At 37.6% G+C, this 15527-nt stretch overlaps 1 long non-coding RNA gene across 3 annotated transcripts; it reads right to left on the bottom strand.

The window, feature by feature from the left end:
* Positions 1-7503: 7503 nt before the first annotated feature.
* On the bottom strand, positions 7504-12312 carry LOC127618796 (uncharacterized). 3 transcript variants are annotated; one of them, XR_007967502.1, is made up of 4 exons: positions 12245-12312; positions 11834-12072; positions 8892-9424; positions 7504-7943 (listed from the first exon to the last, which is right to left on the bottom strand). It is a non-coding gene; the product is annotated as an uncharacterized LOC127618796 (long non-coding RNA). The 3 variants fall into 3 exon arrangements; XR_007967503.1 differs by lacking the exons at positions 7504-7943; positions 8892-9424 and adding an exon at positions 9453-9854; XR_007967504.1 differs by lacking the exons at positions 7504-7943; positions 8892-9424 and adding an exon at positions 9453-9596.
* Between the last annotated feature and the right edge of the window lie 3215 nt (positions 12313-15527).

Genomic DNA, 15527 nt, shown 5'->3' with positions numbered 1-15527 from the left:
CACTTCTGAGAGAGAGTTCTATAGTACTAAATCATCTCCATTTATAGACAGTTTGTCTCACTGTGGACAGATGAATATCTAACGGCCACTTCTAGTGAGAGTACCTATAGTACTAAATCATCTCCATTTATAGACAGTTTGTCTAACTGTGGACAGATGAATATCTAAGCGGCCACTTCTAGTGAGAGTACCTATAGTACTAAATCATCTCCATTTATAGACAGTTTGTCTAACTGTGGACAGATGAATATCTATTGGCCACTTCTAGTGAGAGTACCTATAGTACTAAATCATCTCCATTTATAGACAGTTTGTCTAACTGTGGACAGATGAATATCTAGCGGCCACTTCTAGTGAGAGTACCTATAGTACTAAATCATCTCCATTTATAGACAGTTTGTCTAACTGTGGACAGATGAATATCTAGCAGGCCACTTCTAGTAGAGTACCTATAGTACTAAATCATCTCCATTTATAGACAGTTTGTCTAACTGTGGACAGATGAATATCTACGGCCACTTCTAGTGAGAGTACCTATAGTACTAAATCATCTCCATTTATAGACAGTTTGTCTAACTGTGGACAGATGAATATCTATGAGCCACTTCTAGTAGAGTACCTATAGTACTAAATCATCTCCATTTATAGACAGTTTGTCTAACTGTGGACAGATGAATATCTACGCGGCCACTTCTAGTGAGAGTACCTATAGTACTAAATCATCTCCATTTATAGACAGTTTGTCTAACTGTGGACAGATGAATATCTACTGGCCACTTCTAGTGAGAGTACCTATAGTACTAAATCATCTCCATTTATAGACAGTTTGTCTAACTGTGGACAGATGAATATCTAGCATGGCCACTTCTAGTAGAGTACCTATAGTACTAAATCATCTCCATTTATAGACAGTTTGTCTAACTGTGGACAGATGAATATCTACTTGGCCACTTCTAGTGAGAGTACCTATAGTACTAAATCATCTCCATTTATAGACAGTTTGTCTAACTGTGGACAGATGAATATCTAATGGCCACTTCTAGTGAGAGTACCTATAGTACTAAATCATCTCCATTTATAGACAGTTTGTCTAACTGTGGACAGATGAATATCTAGCGGCCACTTCTAGAGAGTACCTATAGTACTAAATCATCTCCATTTATAGACAGTTTGTCTAACTGTGGACAGATGAATATCTACTTGGCCACTTCTAGAGGAGTACCTATAGTACTAAATCATCTCCATTTATAGACAGTTTGTCTAACTGTGGACAGATGAATATCTACGGCCACTTCTAGTGAGAGTACCTATAGTACTAAATCATCTCCATTTATAGACAGTTTGTCTAACTGTGGACAGATGAATATCTAGCGGCCACTTCTAGTAGAAGTACCTATAGTACTAAATCATCTCCATTTATAGACAGTTTGTCTAACTGTGGACAGATGAATATCTAGCGGCCACTTCTAGAGAGTACCTATAGTACTAAATCATCTCCATTTATAGACAGTTTGTCTAACTGTGGACAGATGAATATCTAGCGGCCACTTCTAGTGAGAGTACCTATAGTACTAAATCATCTCCATTTATAGACAGTTTGTCTAACTGTGGACAGATGAATATCTACTGGCCACTTCTAGAGAGTACCTATAGTACTAAATCATCTCCATTTATAGACAGTTTGTCTAACTGTGGACAGATGAATATCTAACTGGCCACTTCTAGTAGAGTACCTATAGTACTAAATCATCTCCATTTATAGACGAGTTTGTCTAACTGTGGACAGATGAATATCTACGCGGCCACTTCTAGAGAGTACCTATAGTACTAAATCATCTCCATTTATAGACAGTTTGTCTAACTGTGGACAGATGAATATCTACTTGGCCACTTCTAGTGAGAGTACCTATAGTACTAAATCATCTCCATTTATAGACAGTTTGTCTAACTGTGGACAGATGAATATCTACTGGCCACTTCTAGTGAGAGTACCTATAGTACTAAATCATCTCCATTTATAGACAGTTTGTCTAACTGTGGACAGATGAATATCTAGCGGCCACTTCTAGTGAGAGTACCTATAGTACTAAATCATCTCCATTTATAGACAGTTTGTCTAACTGTGGACAGATGAATATCTACGGCCACTTCTAGTAGAGTACCTATAGTACTAAATCATCTCCATTTATAGACAGTTTGTCTAACTGTGGACAGATGAATATCTAACGGCCACTTCTAGTGAGAGTACCTATAGTACTAAATCATCTCCATTTATAGACAGTTTGTCTGCACTGTGGACAGATGAATATCTACTTGGCCACTTCTAGTGAGAGTACCTATAGTACTAAATCATCTCCATTTATAGACAGTTTGTCTAACTGTGGACAGATGAATATCTACTTGGCCACTTCTAGTGAGTACCTATAGTACTAAATCATCTCCATTTATAGACAGTTTGTCTAACTGTGGACAGATGAATATCTAGCGGCCACTTCTAGTGAGAGTACCTATAGTACTAAATCATCTCCATTTATAGACAGTTTGTCTAACTGTGGACAGATGAATATCTACTGAGCCACTTCTAGAGAGTACCTATAGTACTAAATCATCTCCATTTATAGACAGTTTGTCTAACTGTGGACAGATGAATATCTAGCGGCCACTTCTAGTGAAGTACCTATAGTACTAAATCATCTCCATTTATAGACAGTTTGTCTAACTGTGGACAGATGAATATCTATGCAGCCACTTCTAGTGAGTACCTATAGTACTAAATCATCTCCATTTATAGACAGTTTGTCTAACTGTGGACAGATGAATATCTACTGGCCACTTCTAGTGAGAGTACCTATAGTACTAAATCATCTCCATTTATAGACAGTTTGTCTAACTGTGGACAGATGAATATCTAACGGCCACTTCTGGTAGAGTACCTATAGTACTAAATCATCTCCATTTATAGACAGTTTGTCTAACTGTGGACAGATGAATATCTACTTGGCCACTTCTAGTAGAGAGTACCTATAGTACTAAATCATCTCCATTTATAGACAGTTTGTCTAACTGTGGACAGATGAATATCTAACGGCCACTTCTAGAGAGTACCTATAGTACTAAATCATCTCCATTTATAGACAGTTTGTCTAACTGTGGACAGATGAATATCTAGCGGCCACTTCTAGAGAGTACCTATAGTACTAAATCATCTCCATTTATAGACAGTTTGTCTAACTGTGGACAGATGAATATCTAACGGCCACTTCTAGAGAGTACCTATAGTACTAAATCATCTCCATTTATAGACAGTTTGTCTAACTGTGGACAGATGAATATCTAGCTGGCCACTTCTAGTGAGATACCTATAGTACTAAATCATCTCCATTTATAGACAGTTTGTCTACACTGTGGACAGATGAATATCTAACGGCCACTTCTAGAGAAAGTACCTATAGTACTAAATCATCTCCATTTATAGACAGTTTGTCTCACTGTGGACAGATGAATATCTACTTGGCCACTTCTAGAGAGTACCTATAGTACTAAATCATCTCCATTTATAGACAGTTTGTCTAACTGTGGACAGATGAATATCTAGCGGCCACTTCTAGAGAGTACCTATAGTACTAAATCATCTCCATTTATAGACAGTTTGTCTAACTGTGGACAGATGAATATCTACTGGCCACTTCTAGTAGAGTACCTATAGTACTAAATCATCTCCATTTATAGACAGTTTGTCTAACTGTGGACAGATGAATATCTATGGCCACTTCTAGTAGAAAGTACCTATAGTACTAAATCATCTCCATTTATAGACAGTTTGTCTAACTGTGGACAGATGAATATCTAGCGGCCACTTCTAGTAGAGTACCTATAGTACTAAATCATCTCCATTTATAGACAGTTTGTCTAACTGTGGACAGATGAATATCCTAGCGGCCACTTCTAGTGAGAGTACCTATAGTACTAAATCATCTCCATTTATAGACAGTTTGTCTAACTGTGGACAGATGAATATCTAGCGGCCACTTCTAGTAGGAGTACCTATAGTACTAAATCATCTCCATTTATAGACAGTTTGTCTAACTGTGGACAGATGAATATCTACTTGGCCACTTCTAGTGAGAGTACCTATAGTACTAAATCATCTCCATTTATAGACAGTTTGTCTAACTGTGGACAGATGAATATCTAGCGGCCACTTCTAGTAGAGTACCTATAGTACTAAATCATCTCCATTTATAGACAGTTTGTCTAACTGTGGACAGATGAATATCTACTTGGCCACTTCTAGTGAGAGTACCTATAGTACTAAATCATCTCCATTTATAGACAGTTTGTCTAACTGTGGACAGATGAATATCTACTTGGCCACTTCTAGTGAGTACCTATAGTACTAAATCATCTCCATTTATAGACAGTTTGTCTAACTGTGGACAGATGAATATCTAACTGGCCACTTCTGAGTAGAGTACCTATAGTACTAAATCATCTCCATTTATAGACAGTTTGTCTAACTGTGGACAGATGAATATCTAGCGGCCACTTCTAGTGAAGTACCTATAGTACTAAATCATCTCCATTTATAGACAGTTTGTCTAACTGTGGACAGATGAATATCTAGCTTGGCCACTTCTAGTAGGAAGTACCTATAGTACTAAATCATCTCCATTTATAGACAGTTTGTCTAACTGTGGACAGATGAATATCTAGCGGCCACTTCTAGTGAGAGTACCTATAGTACTAAATCATCTCCATTTATAGACAGTTTGTCTAACTGTGGACAGATGAATATCTAGCTTGGCCACTTCTAGTGAGAGTACCTATAGTACTAAATCATCTCCATTTATAGACAGTTTGTCTAACTGTGGACAGATGAATATCTAGCGGCCACTTCTAGTGAGAGTACCTATAGTACTAAATCATCTCCATTTATAGACAGTTTGTCTAACTGTGGACAGATGAATATCTACTGGCCACTTCTAGTGAGAGTACCTATAGTACTAAATCATCTCCATTTATAGACAGTTTGTCTAACTGTGGACAGATGAATATCTAGTGGCCACTTCTAGTGAGAGTACCTATAGTACTAAATCATCTCCATTTATAGACAGTTTGTCTAACTGTGGACAGATGAATATCTACTTGGCCACTTCTAGTAGAGTACCTATAGTACTAAATCATCTCCATTTATAGACAGTTTGTCTAACTGTGGACAGATGAATATCTAACGGCCACTTCTAGTAGAGTACCTATAGTACTAAATCATCTCCATTTATAGACAGTTTGTCTCACTGTGGACAGATGAATATCTACTTGGCCACTTCTAGTGAGAGTACCTATAGTACTAAATCATCTCCATTTATAGACAGTTTGTCTAACTGTGGACGGATGAATATCTAGCTGGCCACTTCTAGTGAAGTACCTATAGTACTAAATCATCTCCATTTATAGACAGTTTGTCTAACTGTGGACAGATGAATATCTAATGGCCACTTCTAGTGAGAGTACCTATAGTACTAAATCATCTCCATTTATAGACAGTTTGTCTAACTGTGGACAGATGAATATCTAGCGGCCACTTCTAGAGAGAGTACCTATAGTACTAAATCATCTCCATTTATAGACAGTTTGTCTAACTGTGGACAGATGAATATCTAGCGGCCACTTCTAGTGAGAGTACCTATAGTACTAAATCATCTCCATTTATAGACAGTTTGTCTAACTGTGGACAGATGAATATCTACTGGCCACTTCTAGAGAGTACCTATAGTACTAAATCATCTCCATTTATAGACAGTTTGTCTCACTGTGGACAGATGAATATCTAACGGCCACTTCTAGTGAGAGTACCTATAGTACTAAATCATCTCCATTTATAGACAGTTTGTCTCACTGTGGACAGATGAATATCTAGCGGCCACTTCTAGTGAGAGTACCTATAGTACTAAATCATCTCCATTTATAGACAGTTTGTCTAACTGTGGACAGATGAATATCTAGCGGCCACTTCTAGGAGAGTACCTATAGTACTAAATCATCTCCATTTATAGACAGTTTGTCTAACTGTGGACAGATGAATATCTAACTGGCCACTTCTAGTGAGAGTACCTATAGTACTAAATCATCTCCATTTATAGACAGTTTGTCTAACTGTGGACAGATGAATATCTAGCGGTCACTTCTAGTGAGAGTACCTATAGTACTAAATCATCTCCATTTATAGACAGTTTGTCTAACTGTGGACAGATGAATATCTACGGCCACTTCTAGTAGAGTACCTATAGTACTAAATCATCTCCATTTATAGACAGTTTGTCTCACTGTGGACAGATGAATATCTAGCGGCCACTTCTAGAGAAGTACCTATAGTACTAAATCATCTCCATTTATAGACAGTTTGTCTAACTGTGGACAGATGAATATCTATCGGCCACTTCTAGAGAAGTACCTATAGTACTAAATCATCTCCATTTATAGACAGTTTGTCTAACTGTGGACAGATGAATATCTACTTGGCCACTTCTAGTGAGAGTACCTATAGTACTAAATCATCTCCATTTATAGACAGTTTGTCTAACTGTGGACAGATGAATATCTAAAGGGCACTTCTAGTAGAGTACCTATAGTACTAAATCATCTCCATTTATAGACAGTTTGTCTAACTGTGGACAGATGAATATCTAACGGGCCACTTCTAGTGAGAGTACCTATAGTACTAAATCATCTCCATTTATAGACAGTTTGTCTCACTGTGGACAGATGAATATCTAATCGGCCACTTCTAGTAAGAATACCATAATTACTAAATCATCTCCATTTATAGACAGTTTGTCTACAACTGTGGACAGATGAATATCTAGCGCACTTCTAGAGAGTACCTATAGTACTAATCACCTCCATTTATAGACAGTTTGTCTACAACTGTGGGCCGGATGTGAATATCTACTTGGCCACTTCTAGTAGGAGATTACCTATAGTACTAAATCATCTCGTTTATGAGACTGTAGATTTGTCTCCCTGTGGACAAGATGAATATCTACTTGGCCCAACAGCCTAGCAGAGAGTACCTATAGTACTAAATCATCTCCGTTTATAGGCGACAGTTTGTCTCACTGTGGACGGATGAGATATCTATGGCCACTTCCTGAGTAGGGAGTTACCTATAGTACTAAATCATCTCCGTTCATAGACAGTTTGTCTCACCTGTGGACAGATGAATATCTAGCGGACGCACTTCGATGGTGAGAGTTACCTATAGTCTACTACGTCATCTCGTTCGCAGACAGTTTGTCTCACTTGTGGACAGATGAGATATCTACTTGGCCACTTCTAGTGAGAGTATAGTACTAAATCATCTCCAATTATAGACAGTTTGTCTAACTGTGGACAGATGAATATCTAACGGCCACTTCTAGTGAGAGTACCTATAGTACTAAATCATCTCCATTTATAGACAGTTTGTCTAACTGTGGACAGATGAATATCTAACGGTCACTTCTAGAGAGAGTACCTATAGTACTAAATCATCTCCATTTATAGACAGTTTGTGTAACTGTGCACAGATGAATATCTAACGGCCACTTCTAGTGAGAGTACCTATAGTACTAAATCATCTCCATTTATAGACAGTTTGTCTCACTGTGGACAGATGAATATCTAACGGCCAATTCTAGTGAGAGTACCTATAGTACTAAATCATCTCCATTTATAGACAGTTTGTCTCACTGTGGACAGATGAATATCTAACGGCCACTTCTAGTGAGAGTACCTATAGTACTAAATCATCTCCATTTATAGACAGTTTGTCTAACTGTGGACAGATGAATATCTAACGGTCACTTCTAGAGAGAGTACCTATAGTACTAAATCATCTCCATTTATAGACAGTTTGTCTAACTGTGGACAGATGAATATCTAACGGCCACTTCTAGAGAGAGTACCTATAGTACTAAATCATCTCCATTTATAGACAGTTTGTCTCACTGTGGACAGATGAATATCTAACTTGGCCACTTCTAGTGAGAGTACCTATAGTACTAAATCATCTCCATTTATAGACAGTTTGTCTAACTGTGGACAGATGAATATCTAACGGTCACTTCTAGAGAGAGTACCTATAGTACTAAATCATCTCCATTTATAGACAGTTTGTCTAACTGTGGACAGATGAATATCTAACGGCCACTTCTAGTGAGAGTACCTATAGTACTAAATCATCTCCATTTATAGACAGTTTGTCTAACTGTGGACAGATGAATATCTAACAGCCACTTCTAGAGAGAGTACCTATAGTACTAAATCACCTCCATTTATAGACAGTTTGTCTAACTGTGGACAGATGAATATCTAACAGCCACTTCTAGAGAGAGTACCTATAGTGCTAAATCATCTTCATTTATAGACAGTTTGTCTAACTGTGGACAGATGAATATCTAACGGTCACTTCTAGTGAGAGTACCTATAGTACTAAATCATCTCCATTTATAGACAGTTTGTCTAACTGTGGACAGATGAATATCTAACAGCCACTTCTAGTGAGAGTACCTATAGTACTAAATCACCTCCATTTATAGACAGTTTGTCTAACTGTGGACAGATGAATATCTAACAGCCACTTCTAGAGACAGTACCTATAGTACTAAATCATCTCCATTTATAAACAGTTTGTCTAACTGTGGACAGATGAATATCTAACTGTCACTTCTAGAGAGAGTACCTATAATACTAAATCATCTCCATTTATAAACAGTTTGTCTAACTGTGGACAGATGAATATCTAACTGTCACTTCTAGAGAGAGTACCTATAGTACTAAATCATCTCCATTTATAGACAGTTTGTCTCACTGTGGACAGATGAATATCTAACGGCCACTTCTAGAGAGAGTACCTATAGTACTAAATCATCTCCATTTATAGACAGTTTGTCTCACTGTGAACAGATGAATATCTAACGGCCACTTCTAGAGAGAGTACCTATAGTACTAAATCATCTCCATTTATAGACAGTTTGTCTCACTGTGAACAGATGAATATCTAAAGGGCACATCTAGTGAGAGTACCTATAGTACTAAATCACCTCCATTTATAGACAGTTTGTCTAACTGTGGACAGATGAATATCTAACGGTCACTTCTAGAGAGAGTACCTATAGTACTAAATCATCTCCATTTATAGACAGTTTGTCTAACGGTGGACAGATGAATATCTAACGGCCACTTCTAGTGAGAGTACCTATAGTACTAAATCATCTCCATTTATAGACAGTTTGTCTAACGGTGGACAGATGAATATCTAACGGCCACTTCTAGTGAGAGTACCTATAGTACTAAATCATCTCCATTTATAGACAGTTTGTGTAACTGTGCACAGATGAATATCTAACGGCCACTTCTAGTGAGAGCACCTATAGTACTAAATCATCTCCATTTATAGACAGTTTGTCTAACGGTGGACAGATGAATATCTAACGGCCACTTCTAGTGAGAGTACCTATAGTACTAAATCATCTCCATTTATAGACAGTTTGTGTAACTGTGCACAGATGAATATCTAACGGCCACTTCTAGTGAGAGCACCTATAGTACTAAATCATCTCCATTTATAGACAGTTTGTCTAACGGTGGACAGATGAATATCTAACGGCCACTTCTAGTGAGAGTACCTATAGTACTAAATCATCTCCATTTATAGACAGTTTGTCTAACGGTGGACAGATGAATATCTAACGGCCACTTCTAGTGAGAGTACCTATAGTACTAAATCATCTCCATTTATAGACAGTTTGTGTAACTGTGCACAGATGAATATCTAACGGCCACTTCTAGTGAGAGCACCTATAGTACTAAATCATCTCCATTTATAGACAGTTTGTCTAACTGTGCACAGATGAATATCTAAAGGCCACTTCTAGTGAGAGTACCTATAGTACTAAATCATCTCCATTTATAGACAGTTTGTCTAACTGTGGACAGATGAATATCTAAAGGTCACTTCTAGTGAGAGTACCTATAGTACTAAATCATCTCCATTTATAGACAGTTTGTCTAACTGTGCACAGATGAATATCTAACGGCCACTTCTAGTGAGAGTACCTATAGTACTAAATCATCTCCATTTATAGACAGTTTGTCTCACTGTGCATGGATGAATATCTAACGGCCACTTCTAGTGAGAGTACCTATAGTACTAAATCATCTCCATTTATAGACAGTTTGTGTAACTGTGGACAGATGAATATCTAACGGTCACTTCTAGTGAGAGTACCTATAGTACTAAATCATCTCCATTTATAGACAGTTTGTCTAACGGTGGACGGATGAATATCTAACGGCCACTTCTAGTGAGAGTACCTATAGTACTAAATCATCTCCATGTATAGACAGTTTGTCTAACGGTGGACGTATGAATATCTAACGGCCACTTCTAGTGAGAGTACCTATAGTACTAAATCATCTCCATTTATAGACAGTTTGTCTAACTGTGGACAGATGAATATCTAACAGCCACTTCTAGTGAGAGTACCTATAGTACTAAATCATCTCCATTTATAGACAGTCTGTGTAACTGTGGACAGATGAATATCTAACGGCCACTTCTAGAGAGAGTACCTATAGTACTAAATCATCTCCATATATAGACAGTCTGTGTAACTGTGGACAGATGACTATCTAACGGCCACTTCTAGAGAGAGTACCTACAGTACTAAATCATCTCAATTTATAGACAGTTTGTCTCACTGTGAACAGATGAATATCTAACGGCCACTTCTAGTGAGAGTACCTATAGTTCTAAATCACCTCCATTTATAGACAGTTTGTCTAACTGTGAACAGATGAATATCTAACGGCCACTTCTAGTGAGAGTACCTACAGTACTAAATCATCTCCATTTATAGACAGTTTGTCTCACTGTGAACAGATGAATATCTAACGGCCACTTCTAGAGAAAGTACCTACAGTACTAAATCATCTCCATTTATAGACAGTTTGTCTCACTGTGGACAGATGAATATCTAACGGCCACTTCTAGAGAGAGTACCTATAGTACTAAATCACCTCCATTTATAGACAGTTTGTCTAACTGTGGACTGATGAATATCTAACGGTCACTTCTAGTGAGAGTACCTATAGTACTAAATCATCTCCATTTATAGACAGTTTGTCTAACTGTGCACAGATGAATATCTAACGGCCACTTCTAGTGAGAGTACCTATAGTACTAAATCATCTCCATTTATAGACAGTTTGTCTAACTGTGGACAGATGAATATCTAAAGGTCACTTCTAGTGAGAGCACATATAGTACTAAATCATCTCCATTTATAGACAGTTTGTCTAACTGTGGACAGATGAATATCTAAAAGGTCACTTCTAGTGAGAGTACCTATAGTACTAAATCACCTCCATTTATAGACAGTTTGTGTAACTGTGGACAGATGAATATCTAACGGCCACTTCTAGTGAGAGTACCTATAGTACTAAATCATCTCCATTTATAGACAGTTTGACTAACTGTGAACAGATGAATATCTAACGGCCACTTCTAGTGAGAGTACCTATAGTACTAAATCATCTCCATTTATAGACAGTTTGTCTAACTGTGGACAGATGAATATCTAACGGCCACTTCTAGTGAGAGTACCTATAGTACTAAATCACCTCCATTTATAGACAGTTTGTCTAACTGTGAACGGATGAATATCTAACGGCCACTTCTAGTGAGAGTACCTATAGTACTAAATCATCTCCATTTATAGACAGTTTGTCTAACTGTGCACAGATGAATATCTAACGCCCACTTCTAGTGAGAGTACCTATAGTACTAAATCACCTCCATTTATAGACAGTTTGTCTCACTGTGGACAGATGAATATCTAACGGCCACTTCTAGTGAGTACCTATAGTACTAAATCATCTCCATTTATAGACAGTTTGTCTAACTGTGGACGGATGAATATCTAACGGCCACTTCTAGTGAGAGTACCTATAGTACTAAATCATCTCCATTTATAGACAGTTTGTCTCACGGTGGACGGATGAATATCTAACGGCCACTTCTAGTGAGAGTACCTATAGTACTAAATCATCTCCATTTATAGACAGTTTGTCTAACTGTGGACAGATGAATATCTAACGGCCACTTCTAGTGAGAGTACCTATAGTACTAAATCATCTCCATTTATAGACAGTTTGTCTAACGGTGGACGGATGAATATCTAACGGCCACTTCTAGTGAGAGTACCTATAGTACTAAATCATCTCCATTTATAGACAGTTTGTCTAACTGTGGACGGATGAATATCTAACGGCCACTTCTAGAGAGAGTACCTATAGTACTAAATCACCTCCATTTATAGACAGTTTGTCTAACTGTGGACGGATGAATATCTAACGGCCACTTCTAGAGAGATTACATATAGTACTAAATCAACTCCATTTATAGACAGTTTGTCTAACTGTGGACGGATGAATATCTAACGGCCACTTCTAGAGAGATTACATATAGTACTAAATCATCTCCATTTATAGACAGTTTGTCTCACTGTGGACCGGATGAATATCTAACGGCCACTTCTAGAGAGATTACATATAGTACTAAATCATCTCCATTTATAGACAGTTTGTCTAACTGTGGACCGGATGAATATATAACGGCCACTTCTAGAGAGATTACATATAGTACTAAATCAACTCCATTTATAGACAGTTTGTCTAACTGTGGGCCGGATGAATATCTAACGGCCACTTCTAGAGAGATTACATATAGTACTAAATCATCTCCATTTATAGACAGTTTGTCTCACTGTGGACGGATGAATATCTAACGGCCACTTCTAGAGAGATTACATATAGTACTAAATCATCTCCATTTATAGACAGTTTGTCTCACTGTGGATCGGATGAATATCTAACTGCCACTTCTAGTGAGAGTACCTATAGTACTAAATCATCTCCATTTATAGACAGTTTGTCTAACTGTGGACGGATGAATATCTAACGGCCACTTCTAGAGAGAGTACCTATAGTACTAAATCATCTCCATTTATAGACAGTTTGTCTAACTGTGGACGGATGAATATCTAACGGCCACTTCTAGAGAGAGTATCTATAGTACTAAATCACCTCCATTTATAGACAGTTTGTCTAACTGTGGACAGATGAATATCTAACGGCCACTTCTAGAGAGAGTACCTATAGTACTAAATCACCTCCATTTATAGACAGTTTGTCTAACTGTGAACAGATGAATATCTAACGGCCACTTCTAGAGAGAGTACCTATAGTACTAAATCATCTCCATTTATAGACAGTTTGTCTAACTGTGAACAGACGAATATCTAACGGCCACTTCTAGAGAGAGTACCTATAGCACTAAATCATCTCCATTTATAGACAGTTTGTCGAACTGTGGACAGACGAATATCTAACGGTCACTTCTAGTGAGAGTACCTATAGTACTAAATCATCTCCATTTATAGAAAGTTTGTCTAACTGTGGACAGACGAATATCTAACGGTCACGTCTAGTGAGAGTACATATAGTACTAAATCATCTCCATTTACAGACAGTTTGTCTAACTGTGGACAGAAGAATATCTAACGGCCACTTCTAGAGAGAGTACCTATAGTACTAAATCATCTCCATTTATAGATAGTTTGTCTAACTGTGGACGGATGAATATCTAACGGCCACTTCTAGAGAGAGTACCTATAGTACTAAATCATCTCCATTTATAGACAGTTTGTCTAACTGTGGACGGATGAATACCTAACGGTCACTTCTAGAGAGAGTACCTATAGTACTAAATCATCTCCATTTATAGACAGTTTGTCTAACTGTGAACAGACGAATATCTAACGGCCACTTCTAGAGAGAGTACCTATAGTACTAAATCATCTCCATTTATAGACAGTTTGTCTCACTGAGAACAGATGAATATCTAACGGCCACTTCTAGAGAGAGCACCTATAGTACTAAATCATCTCCATTTATAGACAGTCTGTGTAACGGTGGACGGATGAATATCTAACGGCCACTTCTAGTGAGAGTACTTATAGTACTAAATCATCTCCATTTATAGACAGTTTGTCTAACTGTGGACAGATGAATATCTAACGGCCACTTCTAGAGAGAGTACCTATAGTACTAAATCATCTCCATTTATAGACAGTTTGTCTAACTGTGGACAGATGAATATCTAACGGCCACTTCTAGAGAGAGTACCTATAGTACTAAATCATCTCCATTTATAGACAGTTTGTCTAACTGTGGACAGATGAATATCTACTTGGCCACTTCTAGAGAGAGTACCTATAGTACTAAATCATCTCCATTTATAGACAGTTTGTCTAACGGTGGATCGGATGAATATCTAACGGCCACTTCTAGTGAGAGTACCTATAGGACTAAATCATCTCCATTTATAGACAGTTTGTCTAGCGGTGGGCTGGATGAATATCTAACTGGCCACTTCTAGTGAGAGTACCTATAGTACTAAATCATCTCCATTTATAGACAGTTTGTCTAACGGTGGGCCGGATGAATATCTAACGGCCACTTCTAGTGAGAGTACCTATAGTACTAAATCATCTCCATTTATAGACAGTTTGTCTAACTGTGGACGGATGAATATCTAACGGCCACTTCTAGTGAGAGTACCTATAGTACTAAATCATCTCCATTTATAGACAGTTTGTCTAACTGTGGACCGGATGAATATCTAATCGGCCACTTCTAGAGAGATTACATATAGTACTAAATCAACTCCATTTATAGACAGTTTGTCTAACTGTGGGCCGGATGAATATCTAACTGGCCACTTCTAGAGAGATTACATATAGTACTAAATCATCTCCATTTATAGACAGTTTGTCTAACTGTGGACGGATGAATATCTAACGGCCACTTCTAGAGAGATTACATATAGTACTAAATCATCTCCATTTATAGACAGTTTGTCTAACTGTGGACGGATGAATATCTAACGGCCACTTCTAGAGAGAGTATCTATAGTACTAAATCACCTCCATTTATAGACAGTTTGTCTAACTGTGAACAGATGAATATCTAACGGCCACTTCTAGAGAGAGTACCTATAGTACTAAATCACCTCCATTTATAGACAGTTTGTCTAACTGTGGACAGATGAATATCTAACGGTCACTTCTAGTGAGAGTACCTATAGTACTACATCATCTCCATTTATAGACAGTTTGTCTAACTGTGGACAGACGAATATCTAACGGTCATTTCTAGTGAGAGTACCTATAGTACTAAATCATCTCCATTTATAGACAGTTTGTCTAACTGTGAACAGATGAATATCTAACGGCCACGTCTAGTGAGAGTACCTATAGTACTAAATCATCTCCATTTATAGACAGTTTGTCTAACTGTGAACAGACGAATATCTAACGGCCACTTCTAGAGAGAGTACCTATAGTACTAAATCATCTCCATTTATAGACGGTTTGTCTAACTGTGGACAGATGAATATCTAACGGCCACTTCTAGAGAGAGTACCT

This window comes from Xyrauchen texanus, chromosome 25 (assembly GCF_025860055.1).
Source record: "Xyrauchen texanus isolate HMW12.3.18 chromosome 25, RBS_HiC_50CHRs, whole genome shotgun sequence".
Taxonomy (NCBI): Eukaryota; Metazoa; Chordata; class Actinopteri; order Cypriniformes; family Catostomidae; genus Xyrauchen; species Xyrauchen texanus.
Note: the sequence above shows the minus strand (reverse complement) of the source record. Positions and strands in the feature narration are given on the sequence as shown.